Here is a 19,934-nt window from a genome sequence, read left to right on the forward strand (position 1 = left end):
AAAATGAAGATTCTCAGGGGAGCCAACAGACTCACTGGGCCCTTGGGCCATGTGGGGGGACAATTCTGTGCTCCCAGTAGGGGCACAACTGAGGCAGCTACTCAAAGTGCCATCTGAAGCGTCCACCTGGGGGCTGTGACAGCTGGGAACCTTGGGCTCTTTTGAATCACCGGGCCCCAGGGCACTCACCCTCCTTTCTCCCCCCATCAGCAGGCCTGTTTTCAGACCTACAAACTTCCACAACCAGCTAGTTTTTATACTGCTGCACAGTTTATCTGAGTCAAAGAGCATATTTGATATGAGCCAAAAGCTGTGAAAAAGACACATTTTGTTCTCCTATAGTCTGTCAGGACAGGACAAGGCTGAGCAAAGATTTTAGCAAGCGACTACACGTTTAATAGGACAGTTACTCTTAGATATTTGGAAACCACTGTGATGAGCACAATACAAAAATAATAGACTAGAAAAGCTATGGCTTTAGGACACAAACTCACTTTAGAGACTAGCATGGGAGAGCGCTGCCTGTCTGGGCACTCCATAAAGCAATGTGTCTGCATTAGGCACCATACCACTTTGAACCCTGGATGAGAAGTGTGGTTGCTGCACGCTTAAGTAGATTGACTGAGATTTTTTCCTCTTCTATACGTGGGCAATTCCACTGGCCAGTGGATGTGATCCTTCCCCAATCTTCTCTGCCACCTTTGGAAAGACTAGCACTAGAAGCACACCAAGCAGTCCTAGCTCTCTGTGTAAAATGGGTATTCACTCCCACACCCACAATCTAATTCTTAACTGCTCATCTATTTTAATGAACAGAATCTGAGTTTTAACCAGCAGAATATGGGTGACCTTGCTCAGATAAGCCTGCTGAAATCAAGAACTGTATGCTCAAATGGCCTCAGAAAATCTGCCTTTTTGATGTCATAGTGACGCTAAGAAAGAATTACCACCAGCTTTGTGCTCAGAAGCTATGACATGGAGAGCTACTCTCTACTGAATTAATTAAAATGTTTCTGCGCTTTAACATACCTGATCAGGCAATAGCAGGGAACCTTCTTCTCAGTTTGATAATGCAAGAGATAATCATCTAGTTAGTTAAAATGATGAAAATGTGCTTAGGACACTTCAGAGTCTCCACCACCAAACTATATTAGATAATATTAGTGTGTGTTCTGTGCCGAATCACTACATTTTTCTTGGCCACATTCAGCTCTGGTGTAAGATGCCATAAGCCTGATGTCTCCACCCTGCCCCCATCCTTCCCTTTGTACTAGACATCTGGGCTGAATTTGGCCATAACACACCAATGGATGTCATCAACAGCAAAAATATCCAAACTTCAGTGCCTAAGTTAAGTTCCAAAATCAGTATTTAGCTACCCAAATAAAAATGGGCAGACTCTCAGAAATGTTGCATTCCCAAAGTTAATATTGGAGTGAATGGGAGATTCAGATTCTCTGTGTCTTTGAAAAACAGGCCACTTTAATATATGTGCCAATATGTAGATCTAAGCATATTTAAGCACCCATGTTTGAACATTTTGCCAAGAATGGCCCCTCCTGCAAAGCCAAAGGCTGTGTTTAGACTGCATCTCTTTTCCATAAAAGGGATGCAAATTAGACACATCGCAATTGCAAATGAAGTGGGGATTTAAATTCCCCCCCCCCCCCCCGCTTCATTTGCATAAACATCGCTGCCGCTTTTTTCCAGCTCGGAGCTTTGCCGGAAAAAAACGCCAGTCTAGACGTGGATCTTTAGGAAAATAAAGCCTTTTCCGAAAGATCCCTTATTCCTAAAAGGGGAATGTTTATGCCATGTTTATGCAAATGAAGCGGGGGGGATTTAAATCCCCGCTTCATTTGCAATTGCGATGTGTCTAATTTGCATCCCTTTTATGAAAAAGGGATGCAATCTAGACATAGCCATCATGTGTTAAACTAAATTAGAGATATTCCCCTAAAATGGATGCTGGATTTAAAAAATTAAGTGCAGTTCTGTTAATTCCATTATTCCCCAGAAAAAATGGAATTAACAGAACTATTGTCACAACCAGCCAGTTTCACAGAGCTACTATTCTCTCCTCAGTGCCCAACCACCTCATGAAGCAGCTGATGTTGCATGATGCAACAGAATTTAGGAGCTGAAGATTCCACAAGAACTAACCTTCCCATAGTATTTCCTGTGTTACAGCTAGAATTCTCTTCCTCTTTCTGTCTGAAGTTAAGACAGTTTATCATGAAAATGATCTCAGCAACAGAAAGAGAGAAAGCCACCTACTAGTTTGTTAGACTCCGCTATTCAGATCTATATGATTATTGCCATTGCAGGTTATAGTCAAATTTGTGCAGGACTCCAATTACCCACCTTATCAGAAAACATTTGTGGGGGATTTGTGAATGTTGTAATAACTGGGACTTCAAAAAACTATTGAAAATGTACTACACAAGTATGGACTTTTGGGACAATAAGTGTTAATTGGATTTTCTGGCAATTCCACAGGGAGAGAGGCTAATGCAAATTACCCAACTCTGGTTATGCAAAAAACAAGCCTGTTGAAGCTATACTCTGAGAGAGGGTCTTTGTCTGCTGATTACCTGTTCCTGAAGGCCAAGATCAAAGACTCAAGCAGTATAAAGAAACACATGCTCTATCCAGCCTAAATTCTGAATATGAGACAGCTATGAACCTGTGAGCATGGGGAAAAGCCAGTTGTGGCTTTTGAAGGACTGATAGCTACAAGAGCCCGAGGTTGGAGCTGGGGTGACCTCTGGTAAGCTTTTTAGCATGCATGTAGATTCTTTTATTGTTTTCAATATGATGCAATGTTTTTACCTGAAGAATAAATGTGCATACTTATAACAAGTTGTGTGGTAAGTTGTTATTGTGGGAAATAAACTAAGCACAGCCTCTAGTAAGAAAAGGCCAGAATCTGTGCTTGGCTTTAAGTAATTTGGCATGCTGGGAACATCAGTGTAAGTGAGGAACTATACAAGCTGGAAAAATTTTGGTAAGGAGATCCCTGCATAAAAGAGGTGATGTATGTGAGCCAGAAACCTTTAAGTGCATCTCCTTAGTGAAATACGAGGGGGAAATGTAGCTACAGTTGCCCTGAACTGTGACAACATATGCAATAATAATCCTGAATTCTCTGCTATCACTGTCATTATTCTAGAGAACTTTACAACAAATGGCTGTTTTCTCCCATCATTCTGGACTTCATCCTACTCCCATTAAAGTTGATTGGAATCTTTCCTTTAACTTTAATGGGAGTTGTTTTGAGTTCTTACTTTGAATCTGTTGTGTGATTTTCACCATTTCCTTTTTTAGTGAAACAAATATGTCCATCTATTTTTGATGAAGTGTCAGATGATACTGAGTCATTTGTTGCTCAAGATACTAAAGAAACGTATCATTCAGCGATGTTTCTGGTGTAATGCTCAGAATACTATCTTGTCCTCTAAGAAGCTCATTTTCTTAAAAAAAAAATATGCGTTCAGAAACATTACTGACAGTGCCACTCGTGATAGCTTCAAAATTGCCTTTTAACCACTGATTGTTATTTATTATTTCTTTGGCAGTAACTCCTAAGAACACCAATCAAGGAGTGGTGCCCCATGATGCCAAGCACTGTACAGACAAGTCATAAAGAGATGATGTTCCAGGGAGCACACACTCTGCATGCCAGACAGGACTTACCAGATGGGTGAAATAAACAAACTCGGTGAGGCTAGGCTAGGGTGGATGACACAAAGATAAAATGAACATAAAGTTTACCCGAAAAGCAGAAGTAACAGTTTACCAGTTACTTAACCAACGCTAGTCAGAAGCATATTAGTAGGCCTAACAGCAGAGGAAGATTTTAAAGAAGTATTTAGAGGACAGTGGCTTTATGAACTATGACATGGACTTTTTCTCCATGCAAATAGGTGGCAGGGGAGAGCGTGACTGAGAGAAAAGCAAGTAGGGGGGTGAGTAAGGCTGCCGTGAATGGCAGAACAAGGACTGGAATGGATGACTCCACAAACTAGTCGATCTGCATTATTCCCTGGAGCCTACTGAAAGAACAGTTTAAAACAGAGATTTTAAAAAGTAAAATCTTCCAATCATTTATTTCAGAAAATGTCTGTTACTTAAAAACTATACCAGGTTTTGTCAACTTAGTAAACATAGATATACTGTGCTGCTCTCTACTTACCCAAGCAGAGAACTGCTTGGCTATTGGCCTGCGTTAGGTGAGTGCACTTCCGAAATGATCTGGGACGCAAGAGGAATTGGGCTTCCAGAGTTATAGCCTTGTCCCAGGTTTTGCAGTGGACTTGAGCATACAGGCTGCACTTATCCAGTAGGCTAGTACAGCTTGCATTGCTCTGCAACTGCACAGCTCTACAGGGTTGTGTGAAAGAACATGGCCTTCTCCCCTCCATACCTGCCTTAGGTAAACTGAGCACCTAATGGCACTGGAGGGACAGAGCTCTCTCTGCTGTCATAGAAATGTAATGACTGAAACTGTCTCTGTGCTTTTTATTGGCAGCACAAAAGATGTGTCAGAGGGTCTTTGCATTCCACCTTTGCTTTCACACGCACACACACAGCTAAGCTTTCCTGCCAGGGCCTCATCTGTTCCCTCTTTCTGAATGGCCACTTCATCTCTTGTATCCCAAAAGGGATACAACAAACTATGCCTGCCACAATGAATCAACTGAACTTCAAGAGCTCTGTGCAGGGCTCTAGCAGTTACTAACACATGAATTGGAAGAAACCTGCCATTTTATTGCACTACTCATCTGGCTTCCTCAAAAAGTCTACTCTCTGTCTTTTCTCTACATTGCTTTCATTCTCTAGGTGCTTCCTTGCCAATTATTTATATTCTCTTCTCCCTTGGGATTCAGGTGCTAGCTGTGATATCAATATTCTCCTTAAAAACTCCTGCAATACAAGTTTGTCTAACTGCCAGGTAACTTGCAGCCAGAGTATAAGATGGCTGACTCCCTTTGCTATTCTGGCTCTCAGGGCAAGGGCATCTGGATTTATAGAATAATGATTTACACACTAGCCCCTGCTGCTTTCCTTTCCTTTCCTTCTCCTATCACATCTTTCAAAACCCAAAATTATCGTAGAAAATACATTTTGTATTTTTAAAATTGATTTCCCACTTAAAAAGCTGTTTAAATAATATATTAGAATTTGATAGATGTTAACATTTTTTAAATCTTCACCTAATCAATATATTTATGCACATTAAAATTTAATTGCACTCCTTATATTAATTTATAATCATTTCAGTCATTATGATCATCAGCCAAGACCCTGCAACTGCTATGAAATGTCACTTAATTTATATTTCATAATGTCCAAGTTACCTACTTCCAAGCAAGTAAAGATGCCCCTGTCAAATGCAATACACTTTTTGATGTCATCAGCATCATTTGTTTAAATCATGATGGACAGATGAGACGGATTTAAGTTTCTCATCTGGATCCTTCTTTCCAAAAGTGGACAATTATTGCAATGCAATTAGAGATAAAATCTCCATGATGGTATTAACAATGAGAAGTCCTGTGGCACCTTATAGACTAGCAGATTTATTGGAGCATAAGCTTTCATGGGCAAAGACCCACTTCATCAGATGACATGCATGAGGGAGCATACTACAAATGCTAAGCCCATAGTGGCTGGACCTAAAGCTATATATTTTTGAAGCTGTTTACTTAGTTAAGGATGGCATAAATTGGACCTATCTTAATGATTGCCTTACTTTACAAATAGTCTCACTAAAATCAGGGAGACTACCTAAGGAGTAAGGTATAATTCATCTTGAGTAAGGTAGCAGAACCTGGCCCATTAGTTTTAGGAAGAAAGAGATAAATACGTTTATATCATCTTTCTTATTTATAATTGTAAATAGTTTGCCAAGTACTGGATGACACAGTGCTGTATCACAAGCATTATACTGCTAATAAGAATGGACATTTTTCTTTAGCTCACGTGGCAAGACAGAACTTATGCTATTGGAGCAAAAGGGCTTTCTCTACTGCACCCATGAAGTTCTGAGTGGCTGTGAAGTGCAGCACTGTGATAGTCTCAGACTCTTGAGTGGTATTATAACAGATTTGTTATAATACCTTGGTAGAACAATGAGCTGCTTAGATATTTTCATCTTTATATTTATTTAGCAGTTACACAGAAGAAACATTAATCAATCCTGTGTACTTCATGGAATTAATCTGAAGCCAATTATAGGTTAGGACAATGTTTCTTATTCAAGAGCATATTTAACTGATTTTGTGTCCATCCTCTTCCTCCTTCATCTTGTCATAAACTCTATAGCAGTGGTTCCCAAACTTTTTGGCATCACGGCCCCTTTTTTGATTTTTGAAAAACCCTCACGCCCTCCCTTCCCTCCCCTCCCCAATAGCAGCAAAACTTGTTGAGCGAAAAAAAAAAAAGGAAAAAAGGAACTGAACAGGGCAGAAAAACTTGATGGGGGCGGGGAGGCTGGGTCGCCTCGCTCTCTCCGCTCCTCCCCTCCCCCCCCCCCCCAGTTTGGGAACCCATGCTCTATAGCCACAATATGAAATAATTGTCTGGCATGAAATTGAGCTTGGACATTTGGAGGATTTGGGGGGAGAGGGTCTTTCATGTAAAACTATTTTTAAAACAGAAACATGCAGCCCCTTTCTTCTCTCACTGATACTGAATTAATCTAAGAGGAATGTCTCTGTAGAGTTGTACCATTGTAAAATATGTATAGATAAGATGAGAACTGGGCCCCATTATTTGGTAGGGGAGAAAAAGTGACATATAATTGTAAATTTCCAACATACCATGGTACAGTACTTGTTTTAAAAGTTAATTCACATTTAATTTTTAAGTGTACATTAAACAGGCTTGTCTAGTAATCAGTGTTTGAATATGAGTAGAAGTAGAAGCTGTCACTGAGTCTCCTAGTTGGGTAAAATTAAAATTAGGCAGATCTGATTCATTTAGATTTGGGTTTTCGGTGTAGTGCACTTTTAAAACTTAAAAGCTCAGAATTCTACAGAGCATAATCCATTTTGTGTCCACTTCAGTGTAGCCGTCACGAAGGAGACACACACACTTTAAGTTCTATCCCAGAGAATGTACGATGCTTTTTTGTTTGGTTGTAAAGCAGCAGTCATTCAGACTGAAAATATTGGTTGATTTCTGGGTATGGAAAAGTAGACCATCAGGATAGGCTTTTCCAACACTGTTTTAAGCTTGACAGTGATATGGTTTGATCTTTACACAATAGTATCAGTAAACTCTGAACATACACCAGCTCACTTTAATATGTCACTAGCCTCCACTGAATTCTACCTTATTTAAAATCTTTTTACAAGGGTGGTATTCATCCCAACATGAATAGATCCGAGTTCTGAGCGTACAATTCAAAACTGGATTTAAAGTGCAGCAAATCGATATAACGCTTGTTTGCCATTCGTGACAGGATCCTGAAAGGATGCAATATTATACAAACACCAGAGCAACCCAAAAAGCATTACATCTACTTTGAGGAAGGATAAAAAGGAAATAGCACTTTGCAATACAAACTTGGTCTAACTGAAACACCCAAAGTCCCATCATTAGTCATTTAGCCTTTTAGACCATTAGTAATAACTTTAACTGGCATTCATATAAGAAATTATTTAATTTTGGATTAGAAAAGGATTATTCATCATGCAGAGATATACAGAAATCCATGCTTATGCTGAGTTACTGTGTCTGTCAAAAGACAGTATATAGCTTGTCTGCATCTAATTATGCTGTAAAACGTTTTCATTAAAAGGAAATTGTCCCTGGAGTTGTTTTCAAGGGTTGGAAGGTCAGATATATGTTAAAAGTCACAGAGAGAAAGAACTTAACCAACATGTTATGGAAAGAGTTGAGAGAATAAAATAAAATCAGGATCATGCTCCATAAAGTGTCTTTCTGAAGAAATGGATCATTGCACAATCATAGCAAGAGACAATTAGAAGAGCAAAAGGAAAAGCCAAAAATCTGTTAAGACACCCAAATGCCCAAAGGAAGTCCAAAGTATGATGTGAGGTAAAAGGAGCAATCCAAGAAGGGAAGTGGCTGGATGATCTGCACTATTTTACCAAGAATAACTGTGAGAAACTGTAGTGAAATGGAGGAGGCAGCTAAATGCCCATTCAGGAAAAATAAGGGCCCAAGAAAATTTTCAGTTTGGGCAGTATGGCATTGAAATTCTATTGCCTGCAGAGGCAGAGCAGAGCAAAAAAGACCCTTTGCGAGAACAAACAAACAAACATACAAGAGATGCTTCCTACTCTGGAAAAATACTTTTTGTCTGAAGTTTATGGACTGAGAAATGTGTTGATGTATAGGCAAAATGAATTGTTTGCACTAAGTAGGTGACATTTCATGCATCTCTACCTTTGACAGTATTTAACAATATTTCTGCTGTGAAGCAATTCAAATTCACGTCTCTTGGCATCCTGCCAATTTGACTGCTTTCTAAGATGAAGGTCTTGAGCAATAATAGTAGATTTGCTATGATGTTAATGCATAACTGTTCAATCTTGAAATTAGCAATGGCTTCAGTGAGTAAGACTGGCTATGGCTAAATGATTATGTCTAGGTCATTAAATAATAGTGCTTTTTCCTAGAACACCTCACATGAGACATTTAAATATAAACTATAGGACAAAGAAAAAGAGTTCAAACTGTTTTTGTACAGAAAAAAATCTAATGAAAATTTGTGTATAAAAATTACACAAAATAATAATGGTATTTGAAGAGCGAGGAAAATAAGCAGGACAATTATGGACAGTGAAATGCTTTATCCATGAAGAACATTGTTTTCTTTCACTTCCCATCCTTCTAAACAGATGGCTTCAAGGAACTAAACTTAGAAAGTCTGAGGTGTAGGAAACCAGATAGCATTCTGTAGCAGGACAGGAAATAGAAGGCTCAATGTGTTTGAAGTTAAGATTAATTCCTGACTTCCTCTGGGGCTATTTTAAACAGTGGCAAACGATAGCATACTATCTTGCAAGAAAAATGACAGATGATCAAACACTGAATATGATCTGTATGTCAAGCATTTGTATCAGTGTGACAGGTCTTTCCTTGAGGCATTGAGCAGGGAAGTATTTTAACATAGTGACTCCTATTTCCCCTCATCTGTGTTTATTAAAACATAGCAGTAGCTGGGAAAAGCTGAAGCACTGCCTGGGGATAACTGGCTGAACTACCACAGGCCAACAGAAGAAGGGCAGCCTAAGATGGCTTTGTTTTGGATTGGATTGGCAAAGGTTAGTGTCTCACTGCTGCCTCCACCTCCTCTGAATGACGGCCAGCACCTCACTCACCTCCTGTGCCAGATACAAAGGGAAAATACTCCCCCAACTCGCTTCTTTGTGTAAGAGTGAGGGAAGCACTCTCTCAGTCCCCACAGGCAGTCCCAGACTAGTCTGCCCTGGGAACTTGCGTCAGCATAGGTGCATCTTTTGAGGGAGAATCCTCCTCCCTCCCCCAACCCCTCACTGGCATAAGCACTACAGTGACACAGTGGTCTGGATAAACAGACCTGCACTATAGGGGCTTGAGCTGGCACACCAAAAATAGCAGCATGGATGTTGTTGCACTGGCAGAAGCTCAGGCAAGTCACCTGAGCGTGGACCCTCTCTCCTCTCCCCCCCAGCTCTCGGGCCTGAGTTTTAGTGGCCAGCCTGAGTCTTTAGTAGACACAGAATGTTCACACTGCCAGGGGCAACAGGTTTGGAGAAATTTCGGTGGTTCCCAGAAATCCCAGGGCATCCAAGGCAGGCAAAGAGCTCCAGCAGGCCTACCACAAAGTCAGGGAACAGAGCAGATGCTCTGTAGAGACACCACACAGCAGCCAGTACTATGACCAGCTGGATGCCATCCTGGAAGGGGGACTGGTCACATCTCCCACCATCATCATTGAGTCCAGCCAAGACATGCCTGGTATCAGTCTGCAGGAGGGTGGGATGGTGGAGGATGATGAAGAGGAGAAGGAGGCCAACCAGGAGCTGCTCCTGACTCTGGAGCTGGTCCTTCCACCCCTTCCCAGGATGTCCCCCAGGCTTCAGAGGAACCCAGGAAGGGTACTTCAGATGAGTTCTATAACTTTCCCTATCTACACGTGGGGGCAGGCGACAGGCTGCAAGGGGCTGCATGCTCCTCGCTTGGCCTACTCAGTCTGGGGGGTCACACAACAGCCTGTGCATGTGGGTGCACATGGAGTGTCAGTCCGGAACACTCAGCCGTATGACGCTCTCACACAGGAACCCCTTGGTCCTTCTCACAAGGTTCCTGGAGAGGACTGCCTTATCCCAGCCTCTGTGGTGGGACACCTTGCCGTGACAAGTCACTACTAAGGTGTCTGCGGTCACGGAACCACACAGCAGGGCCGAACAAGGCACAGGGTCATGCCTGCACTCAGTCAGCATCCACTGAATTAATGTAACAGTGTAAAAATTCTCACCCTCAGGGGGATACATCCATCTGCTGAGAGCAATCTCCTCAAATGTTATGATTAGCCTGAAAGTCTCTAATGCCAGGTCCACATATCTTAAACACTAGCCAATTAGCCCATCATAAAACGGGATTTTCAGGTCTCTCCTCCACTTCCTATTCCCTTTCTATCTCCGTCTTCTTTCCTGAGCCTCCGGTCTCTTGCTCCATCTCTCTCAGCTCTCCTCCATCTCCTGCCTCTGTCTCCATCTCTCTTTCTCTTCTCCCCCTCCTGCCTCTCACTCTCTTCTTCTTCTCCTCACCCTCCCCCTCCTTCATGGGGAGCACGGAGTTCAAACAGCTGTTTGTGCCACTTGCTCCCACCAGGCTGAGCGGCTGCCAACTGCCCCTCTTCACCCCAGCACTGATCCTGCAGCCTCCCAGTTGTCCTCCCCCTCCCACTCATTCCCTTGGCCTCCCCCCAGCCAGGGTCTGTTCTTGGCCAGGGGGCAGGGCCTGGCTGTGTACATCACCACCCTGCCCTCCTTCCCCTCCTGCCATGGCGCTTGGCTGAGTTCTGCGCGGCTCAGCCAGGCCACCGCGGGGGAGCCCAAACGGCCGCTTGCTCCACTTGCTCCCCCACAGCGGCCCGGCTGACCAGCGCAGAAGTCAGCTGGGAGGCAACAGCGCTCCCCAGAGGCAACACGTAACACCACAGCGTTACAGAGTCACAGACATTGGGCTACTATATATATAAGTTTTATTTTCTCTGAGATATTCTTTTTATTCTATCTTATTCAGTGCTGAAACTTGTCATCTCTTCATGAGACCTTTGCATTCTGTACTCTGCCAATGGGATCACCATTTATTTTCTTAATTGACTCCAAATGCTCTTGGCAAGTTTATGCACTGGCCAAGACAACAGATAATAAAAGAGTCTACATAATGAAAGGATTCATTTTAAAATCTGCTTTTCTCATATAAAAATGTCCAAAATATATTAAAATATACAGAAGAGACTCAGATCTGGCACACTCTTCTTTGCATATAGCCCAGTTTTTAAATATAAAGCCCAATAAAACTGTCTTTGGCTACACTAATAATTAAGAAGTCAATTAATTCTTTGCTTTTGCCTCTAGTGAGTCTGTTGCTGTTCCTAGCTATCTCAGTTGTCTAAGGCTGTGTCCAGACTCCATGCCTCCGTCGACGGAGGCATGTAGATTAGCCAGATCGGAAGAGGGAAATGAAGCCGCGATTAAAATAATCGCGGCTTCATTTAAATTTAAATGGCTGCCCCGATCTGCCGATCAGCTGTTTGTCGGCAGATCGGGAGAGTCTGGACGCGATGCCCCGACAAAGAAGCCTTTCTTCATCGACACAGGTAAACCTGGTTTCACGAGGCTTACCTGTGTCGATGAAGAAAGGCTTCTTTGTCGGGGCATCGCGTCCAGACTCTCCCGATCTGCCGACAAACAGCTGATCGGCAGATCGGGGCAGCCATTTAAATTTAAATGAAGCCGCGATTATTTTAATCGTGGCTTCATTTCCCTCTTCCGATCTGGTTAATCTACATGCCTCCGTCGACGGAGGCATGGAGTCTGGACACAGCCCAAGTGACGGAGACATAATTCTAGTGAATGTAATGAAATCCACTACTATTTTGGACCTTCTTAGTGATAAAGGGCTCAAAACTCACATTTATCCTTGTCCTCATAAAGACTCTACAGGACAACTTCATCCATAAACCTGAGTGAAACTCGGACTAAGGATTGAGATGAAGGTATGAAGGTGACCATGTAGTAGGCCTAGCCTGGGACATACTGAAACTGCTTTGGCCCTGATGCACATTACAGCATAAACATAAACTCCAGCAGCAATGGCTTATATAATCCATTCCAAAGCTGGATATATCAAGGACAGAGGTATTCCCAAATACATCTTTTCCCTCATGTATCTGTCTTCTGTGTCCCCTGAGACACAGGGTTCTGCAGGATCTCCAGACTATACCAGCTCTATCTGTGCCGATAGAATTCCTTTGTGTTGGTGGAGTTAATGTAAAAGGGCTCTAGTGGATCAGTGATTTCAGCCCTGTGTTCCTTGACTGGGGTTAGTACCTTTTGTTATAGCATCTGATCTGTTGCACACCTCCCCTTTGAGCTGATAGACTTGCCTAAAACTTTGGAGTCTGAGGCTATGTCTAGACTGCAGGCTTCTTTTGGAAGCAGCTTTTTTGGAAGAGATCTTCCAAAAAAACTTCTTCCAAAACAGAGTGTCTACACAGAAAAGCGCATGGAAAAAGTGATCTGCTTTTTTGACAGATAGCATCCACACTGAATGGATATTGTCTCACATGTAAGCTGTGATTACTATGGGTGGAATGGCCACCAGGGCACCTGTACTTTTCCCTCTTTCCTCTTATTGAGAAAGAACTCCCTCTTCCCCATCCATATATGCCTTCTTCTGAAAGAGCTCTTTTTTAAATAGGCTTCTTCCTCATAAAAAGAGGTTTAGCAGTGCTGGGAAAACTCCTCAGTTCTTTCGATTTTTTTTTTTCAAAAGAACACGATTGCAGCATGAACGTAAGTGAAGTTTTTCAGAAAAACTACTATTTTCCAAAAAAACCTCTGCTGTGTAGACACGCCCTGAGTGTGAACATTCACAGCTGGAACATTCATTCATTTTCTAATGAGGTTTTAAACATGAAAGCAATAATATTCATACCTCGTCTTGCAATTGCATCACCAGGAGCATTGGTTCAAATTGCAAATGCTGAAATATCGGTAGCTGACAATCTTAAATGTGGGCAAAGCAAACCATGGGATGAAATGGTGCCAGCCTGAATGGTTTATTCATTTTCTGCTGGAGCTGCACGTCAGCTTTTCCTGCTCCTTAGCTGGCCACCTACTGCCATTTCAATTGCTCATTCTGGTAATTTTGCAGTACATGAGATGAGTGGGTCTGAAAGAGCACAGCATTTTGTCAGGATATTAACCTCCATTTCACACTGGTCAATATGCAGAGTCCAACTGTCCAGTCTTCTTGTAGGTTTACTTTCCTTAGCTACATGGGATTGCTCTGATCCTCTTCCTAATGGACTGCCATCTGATGCAGAATGAGAAGAAAATATCTACACATTGCTCATGCAAAATTGCTTCTATGTGGTGGCGCTAGACTAACCCCTGGTTTCTGTTGTTGGAAGCTGAGATGTCTGAAGTTGAGATCCCTGCAGAGAAATGAGTGTGAGAAAGAGGGTTATATATTCAGCAGCTCAATCCGATTCTCAGAGGAAAGACTGGGAAAGTTCAGTGTAATTAGCCTATTTTTGCATAATAACTTTACAGACTTCTCTCTGGGTAGGTCCATTAGATAGGGACAAACTTGTGTATTCTACCGTTGCCCATAAACATAGGCAGCAGTTTAATGGTTAATGGTTACAAAGAAACGGTATCCATTTTGATCAGTACATCAAAGTGAAAACTCCCATGAATCTCTTACTGTAATGTACATTTTATAATGACAGTTAACGCTGGCATTTTCAAGGCTCATGCTAGAATTCTGATGAAAAGTGAACGGATATTTGCCTCTTTCCGTGTCAGCACCCACTGTATAGAAAATATCAGTAAACAAAAATCCACCCCCTGATTCCCTGCTCCCTTAACAGGAAAATCCAAGCTTTCTGATTCGAATACATATTTAATGTTCTGCACTCTCATTCTCTCTGTGTGATGTTAAGCTAGTATGAAAGCACAATGGGAGTAACCATGGCGTCCACAGAGCCGGATACACACGAGAGAGCTGCTGCTTGGAGGAGCTTTGGAACAGCCAGGCTTAATGGAACACTGTATTTTCAGTTTAAATGGTAATAAGCAGGTGAGTAGAATGGGCACAGCTACTTTTCTGAACACTATGCTTTTGTGCCCTAATAAATTAAAACAAACATTTGGTAGGTATCCCACAAGAGATGCCCTGAGGATTCTAGGTCAGAGCCCTGAGCAAAGTCTCCACCCAGCATCTCTTCTTCGCAGAAGTGAGCTGTCTCAGTGAGTGCCTGAGGTAATGGTGGGGAAGAGAGAAAAATATATATTTGGAAGATTTCTCTGGCGTTGCTTGAGTCCTTCAGGACAGGGGACTGAGATGTGCAGAAGTCAGGCAAGGGGCTTGGGGAAGTAGGAATCAGGGTTGGGGAGTAAGGAGGGATTCAGGTCAAGGGGCTGGGAGGGTGGGGGTGTAAGGGTAAGGGTTGAGCTGAGAAAGGGCTTGGGGCAGGGGTGGCGGTGCAGGAGCCAGGGCAGGGAGTTGGGAGCTGTGGGATGGGCTCCACCTGCTCCCCGAGGCCAGTCTGGTGGCTGCTCCAAAGCTTTCTGATGCTGTCAGGACAGAGGGGGCATGCTTGCTTGCTGCTCCCCTGCCATTCTGGGGTATAACTGTCCACCACACTTGCTGTTCCCTGTGGTCATTCTGGAGTACAATTGTCCCTCCTGTGTGTCTCACTCTCACACACACACCTCTTCCTGTCTGATGAGAAACAATTGCATTCCATGCACAGCCCATTGTCCTAGCACAACCAAAGCAAGTCCTTGCTTTAAGTTATGGTAAGAGGGAGCTGCAAACAAATTTGGTGGTCCTAACTCTTACCATTTAGGAGGAAGTCTTGAACAGACAGACTCCCAGATGTACAGACAGACACTCTCTCAAATATATAGTGGAACATATATATGAGAATAGGAAAACATTCTTATGATATGACAGTCACGGCTGGTGACAGACTTCTCTAGACCCTAGATAATGTGGAGGGCTTGGCTCTGGGCCCCCAGGAAGGGGAAGAACTATGGGCAGCCAGCCTTTCAGACCATGCCATGCCCTCCCAGCCAGCCCTTAGCACCACACAGAATTCTGGTGATGGTTTAAAAGGTCCAGGGCTCCAGGTACCACTACTGCCATGGTATCTGTAGCCCGGACTCCCAGGCCCTTTTAAATTGCCAGGCCCTGGGCCAATGGGCCCCTTTGTTCCCCTCAGCCCCATCAGCAGTCCTGATAACAGCACTTACCTCCTAGTCTGTTGTGTTTTGGACCACACAGTAATATGGTTGTGCTTTCGTTTATCAAGATAACACTTGGAGCTGAGCTAATAATTTGTAGTGTTGTTACTGTTACAGTTTATTTTGCAGGTGCATTTAGAGGTCAGTTGAGTTGGGGCACCACTGTGCTAGCGCTGTCCTATGTTACATGAGGCCTCTGTCCCAAACAGCTTACAATCTAAAAGGCAAGGCATAAGAAGTGGATGAGGCAAACAAGCAGGATGGTACTGAATGTGAAAGACAGGACGAAAAAGAACAGTTCCACCGTAAGTTCTTTGAAGTTGGGACTATCTTTGTTACATGTGTATACAGTGCATAAAGGAGTCCTGGCCCATGACTGGGTCTCCTATATACTACTACAATACAAATAACAAAGATAGGATGACTCAATTGGGAACAGCAGTCACAACTTGCTACTTGCCTACCCATTATGAGGTTGCAAACGTGTGATGAAAATGTCAGCAAAAACAATTTTATGAGACAAAGTTGGCCTGTTTTCCTGCTGCTGAAATTTTTCTGAAACAGTTTATACTGTTCCTGTTTGTAAAATGCATGGAACATCACAGTTCTGTAAATGTATTGGTGAAACTATCCAGTCAAATTATTGTTCTGCAACTTTAAAAAACTGTCTGATGGCAGACAGTTTTCAGAGTTAATTTAAATATCTGAAATAATGAAGTGTGAAATTACATTATGTTGCAATTTTAGGAGTCCTGACCCATCAAGGAAGTTGGGGGGATATCACAAGGTTATTGTTGGGGGGTGTCCAATACTATTACCCTTGTTTCTGTGCTGCTGCCGTTGGCAGCAACTCTGCTTTCAGAGCTGGGGTGTGGTGGATGCTGTCCAGGAGTCCAGCTCTGAAGGCACAGCTGCTGCCAGCAGCACGGCATGGCATGGTATTGCTACCTTTATTTCTTTGCTGCTGCCTGCAGGACTGGGCCCTTGGTCAGGAGCTACCTCTTTTCAACCAAAAGCTCTGAAGGCAGCAGCTCCTAAGGAAGTGTGGCACGGTATGGAATGGCCACTCTTACTTCTGAGCTGTTGCTGGCAGGGCAGATGTGAAGGCAGTGCCAAAGTAAAAGTGGACTCTCCTACTTCCTGTAACAGAGACCTCCAAATGTGCTGACGATACTGTGAATAGATAAACCCAATGCAAATTTACAACAGAAAATACCTCTGACCTTCGATGATCTGTTTTTTTTTCTTTCCTTGTGCTCACTAGTATTCAAGAACCCTTGTAAATTCCAAGAGATATAATTGCATAAAATACACAACAAACCTAGAATCATAGAATCATAGAATAATAGGACTGGAAGGGACCTCGAGAGGTCATCGAGTCCAGCCCCCCGCCCTCAAGGCAGGACCACGCTCCGTCTACACCATCCCTGACAGATGTCTATCTAACCTGTTCTTAAATATCTCCAGAGAGGGAGATTCCACCACCTCCCTTGGCAATTTATTCCAATATTTGACCACCCTGACAGTTAGGAATTTTTTCCTAATGTCCAATCTAAACCTCCCCTGCTGCACTTTAAGCCCATTACTCCTTGTCCTGTCCTCAGAAACCAAGAGGAACAAATTTTCTCCTTCCTCGTGACACACTTTTAGATATTTGAAAACCGCTATCATGTCCCCCCTTAATCTTCTTTTTTCCAAACTAAACAAGCCCAGTTCATGAAGCCTGGCTTCATAGGTCATGTTCTCTAAACCTTTAATCATTCTTGTCGCTCTTCTCTGTACCCTTTCCAATTTCTACACATCTTTCTTGAAATGTGGCACCCAGAACTGGACACAGTACTCCAGCTGAGGCCTAACTAGTGCAGAGTAGAGCGGCAGAATGACTTCACGAGTTTTGCTTACAACACATCTGTTGATACAACCTAGAATCATATTTGCTTTTTTTGCAACAGCATCACACTGTTGACTCATATTCAACTTGTGGTCCACTATGACCCCTAGATCCCTTTCCGCCATGCTCCTTCCTAGACAGTCGCTTCCCATCTTGTATGTATGGAACTGATTGTTCCTTCCTAAGTGGAGCACTTTGCATTTCTCTTTATTAAACCTCATCCTGTTTACCTCTGACCATTTCTCTAACTTGCTAAGGTCATTTTGAATTATGTCCCTATCCTCCAAAGAAGTTGCAACCCCACCCAGTTTGGTATCATCTGCAAACTTAATAAGCGTACTCTCTATCCCAATATCTACATCATTGATGAAGATATTGAACAGTACGGGTCCCAAAACAGACCCTTGAGGAACTCCACTTTTTATCCCTTTCCAGCAGGATTTAGAACCGTTAACAACAACTCTCTGACTACGGTTATCCAGCCAATTATGCACCCACCTTATCGTGGCCCTATCTAAGTTATATTTGCCTAGTTTATCAATAAGAATATCATGCGAGACCATATCAAATGCCTTACTAAAGTTAGGTATATGACATCCACCGCTTCTCCCTTATCCACAAGGCTCGTTATCTTATCAAAGAAAGCTATCAGATTAGACTTGTTCTTCACAAACCCATGCTGGCTATTCCCTATCACTTTATTACCTTCCAAGTGTTTGCATATGATTTCCTTAATTACCTGCTCCATTATCTTCCCTGGGACAGACGTTAAACTGTCTGTAGTTTCCTGGGTTGTTCTTATTCCCCTTTTTATAGATGGGCACAATATTTGCCCTTTTCCAGGCAAATAAATTAATAAATTAATAAACCTAATAAATTACTTGTGAAACTGTGACCTTTTCTAGGTGCTTCCCTAGTATACCATTTCTGGCAGGGCCCTAACCCTCTTCTTCTCACACTTTAATTAAATTAGTTCTACAACGGAGCTTTTAAAACATAATGCAATGAAAAATAAGCCCAAATTAATTATGCTCTTTACACACAATCATAAAAAACACCCCAATAAAGGTCAAATTTTCAGAAGAGCTCTGTATCCTGCAAGTTGGAGTCTTAATAAGTGCTGATCTTTGGTGTCTGACTAAGAGAAGAACTCTTGAAAATGTGACCCCAACTGGGAATGGTGAGCTTTCTTGAAAATCTGGCCCTAAAAGTGACCAAGTTGAAGGCTGGTTTCTGAGGAAGTTGAAGGCCAGGCTAGCAGCTAAAATTTAGGATGACCTTGCTACATCTTCCAGGACTCTGAAAAATGTCATGTACTATTGACTATAGTTGTCCACCTAAGCCCTACTGGAGATACAGGTAGGTCAATGGAAAGATTATCCTATTAGCTTAGCTACCGCTTCTCAGAAAGGTGGATAAGGACAAGGACAGAAAAACTCTTTCCATGTATCCTAAGTATCTATATTGCAGTACTACGGAGGCATAGCTGCAGCACTGCGTCTTTGTTTCCGTAGTGGCTGCAGAGTAGACATGGGTGATGTTGCTCAGTGACTTCCAAGAGGAAAAAGCCAAACCCTAAGCCCTGCTAATCAGACCAAAGACGCATCCAGCTCAGTATTCTATCTTCTGACAGTGGTCAGTGCCAGGTGCTTCAAAGAACAGAACAGGTATCATCAAGAGATCCATCCCATTGCCCATTCCCAGCTTCTGGCAAACAAGTCTCGGCTTGACAAAGTCCTGGCTGGGTTGATTTAGTTGGGATTGGTCTTGCCTTGGGCAGGGGGCTGGACTTGATAACCTCCTGAGGTCTCTTCCAGCTCTATGATTCTATGACACCATTCCTGCCATCCTGGCTAATAGCCATTGATGGACCTATCCTCCATTAACTTCTTTGAACCCCATTAGAGTCTTGGCCTTCACATCATCCTCTGATAAGGAGTTCCATAGGTTGGCTGTGTGTTGTGTGAAGAAATACCTCCTCCTGTTTGTTTTAAACTTGCTGCCTATTAATTTAATTTGGTGACCCCTAGCTCTCGTGTCATGTGGAGTAAATAACACTTCCATATTTACTTTCTCCACAACAGTTATGATTGTATAGACCTCTATCATATCCTCCCTTAGTTGTCTCATTTCCAAGTCCCAGTCTTACTACTCTTTCCTCACAGGGAAGCTGTTCCATACCCCTACTAATTTTTGTCGCTCTTTTCTGAAACGTTTCCAATTCCAATATATCTTTTTTGGAGATGGAGCCACCACATCAGCATGAAGTTTTCAAGGTGTCAGCATACCATGGATTTATGATATTTTCTGACCTGTTATCTATCACTTTCTTAATGAATCCTAACATTGTGTTAGGGTTTTATTTGTTTGTTTTTACTGCTGTTGCACATTGAGTGGATATTTTCAGAGAACTATCCATGATGACGCCAATATCATCTTTTATGTATAGTTGAGATTATGTTTTCCAGTGTGCATTACCTTGTATTTATTAACATTGACTTTCATCTGCCATTTTGTTGCCCAGTCATACAATTTTGAGA

At 42.5% G+C, this 19,934-nt stretch overlaps 2 long non-coding RNA genes across 2 annotated transcripts in view; both read left to right on the forward strand.

The window, feature by feature from the left end:
• LOC149523930 (uncharacterized) overlaps positions 1 to 11,636 on the forward strand; it is a 50,431-nt gene extending 38,795 nt beyond the window's left edge. Inside the window, exons 2-3 of the long non-coding RNA XR_016350270.1 lie at positions 2,500 to 2,770; positions 3,579 to 11,636. This is a non-coding gene — a long non-coding RNA (uncharacterized LOC149523930). The remainder of the gene's footprint in view (positions 1 to 2,499; positions 2,771 to 3,578) is intronic.
• A 445-nt stretch (positions 11,637 to 12,081) lies between these two features.
• Positions 12,082 to 19,934, forward strand: part of LOC112545251 (uncharacterized) — a 39,894-nt gene continuing 32,041 nt past the window's right edge. The window contains exon 1 of the long non-coding RNA XR_016350272.1: positions 12,082 to 14,334. This is a non-coding gene — a long non-coding RNA (uncharacterized LOC112545251). The remainder of the gene's footprint in view (positions 14,335 to 19,934) is intronic.

The sequence above is a fragment of the Pelodiscus sinensis genome, chromosome 9 (assembly GCF_052426305.1).
Source record: "Pelodiscus sinensis isolate ZL-2025 chromosome 9, ASM5242630v1, whole genome shotgun sequence".
In the NCBI taxonomy this organism is placed as follows: Eukaryota; Metazoa; Chordata; order Testudines; family Trionychidae; genus Pelodiscus; species Pelodiscus sinensis.